At 40.1% G+C, this 4,455-nt stretch overlaps 1 long non-coding RNA gene across 2 annotated transcripts; it reads left to right on the forward strand.

Annotated features, from left to right (window-relative positions):
* Positions 1-506: 506 nt before the first annotated feature.
* LOC120401660 lies at positions 507-4,162 on the forward strand. Of its 2 annotated transcripts, none has more exons than XR_005596621.1 (3): positions 507-2,409; positions 2,766-3,680; positions 3,922-4,162. It is a non-coding gene; the product is annotated as an uncharacterized LOC120401660 (long non-coding RNA). The 2 variants fall into 2 exon arrangements; XR_005596622.1 differs by having other exon boundaries at positions 507-1,810; positions 2,212-2,409; positions 2,766-4,162.
* Positions 4,163-4,455: the final 293 nt, after the last annotated feature.

The raw sequence follows: 4,455 nt of genomic DNA on the forward strand, positions 1-4,455 counted from the left end.
CACACACAGACACAGAAACCAGGCAAAGGGGGAAAAAAACACACAAAGCTTTGTCAGCTCTAATGTCGGCACTTACCAAACAGTTCCCATGGAAAAAAAAAAAGGCAAAGAGATTTAAAATCTGTTGCCAGGAGAAAAATAAATTGTACAGCTGAACACAAAAGAGAGAACAAAGTTTCATCTTTGCTTTCCTCAGCTGCAAATGTAACTCTTGTTTCAACTCAGAGCAGATTTGAAATAAAACATGTTAATTGAAAAATGAAAGCTTTTCTAAAAAGCGTTAGCTAGTTTTGTGTGTTCAGTAATGAAGTAAAGATTAAGCTTAAGTATTGTACACACACAGTTTGTCTTAACACCAACAGCAAAAATATGACCCAGATTTTTTTCTTATGTAACACTGTACAGGTGCCTTCATTTAGTTTGCATATTATATTATTATATATATAATGAAATGAAATAAAAATTTGTATTTCATGAAATGAAATAAAATTGTAACATATATCATATGATTAACATTGTTTTTAATTATGCCAGTTAAAATTTTATTTCATTTCATTTTCCCTCCTTGTTTGGTATGGTTACATCTTTTTAAACCTACATTTAAAAAAAAAAGCCTACAATATGCTTAAAATAAGACTTTAGCTAGATGTAGTTGAATGTAAATCTCCTTTAAATATGAATAATGCAAAACTATAAATTAAGGAACCTTTATGGTTCTTTTTATAGAAGGAAGAATATATTGTATTAAAATACTAGAACTGAAACATGGACATATTAACTGCTTCAATATCACATTGTCCAGAAGAGTCATCTTCTCAACCTTTAATCATATCTATCCTCCTCCTTCCCTTTTTTATTCTCGGATGCACGCATAGCTGTTGCAGACAAGGGCCAGCTCATAAAAGTGGGACAGTAATTCTGCAGTATCCTTTCATAATCATGCACCAGGACATGAGATTTAACAAATGCTTTTGTACTATCATTTAAAAACTCATTCAACCAATGCCAGAATGTTAACTCATAGCTCTTAAAGTGCAATAGAATTTCAAAGTCTAGGCTCTGTTATTCATATTTATAATATGTCTATCTGGATTCATACAAAGTTACCCTAATAAATATGTTCCTGTTTTATTGTAGTTTATTTTCAGATGTTCAAGTTCATACGTAATTGAATCCGATAAAGCTATCTACCTTTCATTTATTCTACAGCTATCATTTATGTCAGTTCCAAATATTGGTATTACTATTTTCAGTGACTTTGCCTATGATACCTAAGGGTTGTGTTAAGCAAAAATTCAGCTCAATAGGTCCCAAGTTAGAGAAGTTCTATATAGCCAAATCTGAATTCAGTATTGAGAAATAAAATTACCTTAAAACGCCCATTCTGCTCTTTCATCCTATGGGTAAAAATCCCTTTTTTGGCTGTATAAAAGATGTATTGCCAATGGTGACCATGGGTTAATTTTTCAAAACCTATTGAAGTGCCAATGTCACTTTTAAAAATAGGAGTTAGGCGCTTAAGAAAATTTACCCATATCCAGAGAACTTCACTGGGTACATCTGAAGAGTTTTCAGATTTCAGAATGAGGGAGCAGAAGTAACTTTCCTAGTCTGGTTGCCAGCAATTCATCCTGCCAACTAGTCATTGTTTTTCAAAAGATTGTTACTTCCAAACAGGGCAAGTGTAAGTGAAGTAATGAGTCATTCCTGAGCAAGAGCCTGTCTAATCCCCATGCAGTGATGAGTCATTCCTGTGCTCAACTCCAGCCAATCCAGGAGCCAGGAGCTGGCCTGGTGACTCTTAGGGCAGGTATATGAGCCTCACAGGAGAAACAGCAGCTCAGCCTGCCCAGTGTTACTTCATGGTTTGAAACTCTCCTCTGACTGATAGTGATAATAGATTCCACAGGCTGTTGCCTGCTCCCATGGTGTTTTGACACCAAACATATCCCCAGTTCTGTTCCAGCCTTGCTCTTGCTCCAGTGTAACTCCCAGCTCTACTCTTGCTTTATTCCAACCCTGCTCTTGACTCTGTCTTTAACCTCTGGCCCCAGTGCCTGGCCTGGCTGCAATGGCATTGGCCACTAGTCCTGCCAGTGCTCCAACCACTCTGGGGGGTCCCTGGGAAGCAAATATTTGCCCCCCTCCTACATAATAATTTGTCCCTCCTTTTCCTGTGCTTTTTTGTGGATTATTTTTATCCTCATATAGGTTTAAAAAAGGACTGTGGCATAAGGACAGGCTGGTGGGAGGCTGTAACAGCAGCAGGAACAAATTGTGGGGCAGATGAGCTATGGAAGAAGAAAGAAGAGGAAAATCCAGAACATGGGGGAAAACTGTATAGCAGGACAGTCCCAGAGGCAGTAAAAGAACATCCCTTCAAAAGGGGGCAGCATGTGCCTCTAAGAAGTAAGTAAACAGGAGTGATGAGGCATAGAGGGAGTCCCAATATTGGGGCAGCAGGGACTGAACTGGACCCAGAAGAAACTCCTAAGGGCATGAGGGAGGTTCCTGGTCTGAGAAAATAGTTGCCTTAGGTGGGGAAGGAGACCAAAAATAGGCCTAAGCTAGGGAGCAGCCCTGTGGAATGTGGGAAATCAGTAAAAGGCCTTAATCAGGAGAAGAGCAGCTACCAGAAAATGGCAGGAGCACAAAAGGAGCCAGTTAGTTGCAGCCACAGGAGCACCAAGTTAGGCAACCCACAGGGAGGGAGGAAAGGACAGTGTTTCCACCCCTAATACTATTATTTTTTATTTGTATTTCAGGAGCACCCAGCCACCACAACTAAAATCCAGATCCCCATAGTAGGAGAAAGTCCCTTCTGATGTACTGATAATCTAACTAGACAAAGGGTGGGAGGGAAAAAATATTATTCCCAGTTGGGGAACTGTGGCACAGAAAGAATAAGGGACTTACCCTTGGTAACACAGGAAGTCATTGGCTGAGTCAGAAATTGAACCCTCATTCTACTGCATCCCAGTCCAGGGCCTTAACAACAAGACCAGCCGTCTTCTCTGTAGTGTCTTCTCTGTAGGTCTCACCAGTTTGTGGGAAAGAAGGGTCAATTCTGAGGAGCTGGAAACTCTTGTCTGGGCCAACAGATTTCAGGTTTGAAGTTTTCAGAAGTTTGGTTTAGCTGGCTTACACTACTAATATAGAGTTTGAAACACAAATACAGTGCATAAGCTGTGCTTTCACTTCCTGTGGGAACCACCTGTGTGGCCGCAGATTCCAAACCTGTTAGCACCATCTCTGCCTCCAAAAGAGAAAATGCTCCAATGCAGCAGAACAAAAAAAAATCTTAAAATAACAATTTCAGTGAATTTTGCAGCCAGGACCACAATTTTGCCTAGTGATCCCTTTCTGTGCTTGTTCAACCTTCCTTCAAAAGCACTCAGTGCTAGGAACAAGTTTTTCACCCGCCTGAATCAAAAGTTCTGCAGTGAACTGAGAGTTTAGGACCAAATTCTAAATCCTTACTTATGCAGAGTAAGATTGTCAGTGAGACAGACTTAAATATAAAGAGCCAAATCACAGTGCTATGCAAGATTACTTAAGTGAGTAAAATTTACAGCACAGCCTTGCCCTTTCTTGCTTGCCAAATGAAGAACTTGAAGAATCAAAGGAAGTGGTTTCCATGGGACCAAGGAATCTTGGTCATACTCAGAAGCCAAATGTAGGTAAGGCTGTAAAAATTATACAACACACAAGTTTGTAGATCATTTTTACCTATATTCATCCTTGACAACTAACTTATTAAAATGAGTAGCCTTTTCTTTCAATCTAATTTTAAATATTGGCACGTTTTATCTTAAATAAATCAGGTACTCCTTGAAAAATCTCAAAGATTTTTCATAATTTGTATAATTCTTGGGCTAAGATTGTTCCTTATGAATTAATGCATAGCTATCCCTTTTTCAGTCGATACATATGTGATGCCAAGATGGAGCTCCAGTAAGTTCAGGAATGGAGTTGGGGACATGCCACTCTACACAACCCACCAAGAGTCTAGTGATTTCCACAATGTACGAGTAGAATAAACTGTCAGACTTGTACGACTTCCCACTGAGGGTATGTCTACACTACGGGATTATTCCGATTTTACATAAACCGGTTTTTTAAAACAGATTGTATAAAGTCAAGTGCACGCGGCCACACTAAGCACATTATTTCGGCGGTGTGCGTCCATGTACCGAGGCTAGCGTCGATTTCTGGAGCATTGCACTGTGGGTAGCTATCCCGTAGCTATCCCATAGTTCCCGCAGTCTCCCCCGCCCATTGGAATTCTGGGTTGAGATCCCAATGCAAAAACAGTGTCGCGGGTGATTCTGGGTAAATGTCATCACTCAATCCTTCCTCCATGAAAGCAACGGCAGACAATCATTTCGCGCCCTTTTTCCCTGGATTGCCCTGGCAGACGCCATAGCATGGCAACCATGCAGCCCCTTTAGCCTT

This window comes from Mauremys reevesii, linkage group 3, assembly GCF_016161935.1.
Source record: "Mauremys reevesii isolate NIE-2019 linkage group 3, ASM1616193v1, whole genome shotgun sequence".
Taxonomy (NCBI): domain Eukaryota; kingdom Metazoa; phylum Chordata; order Testudines; family Geoemydidae; genus Mauremys; species Mauremys reevesii.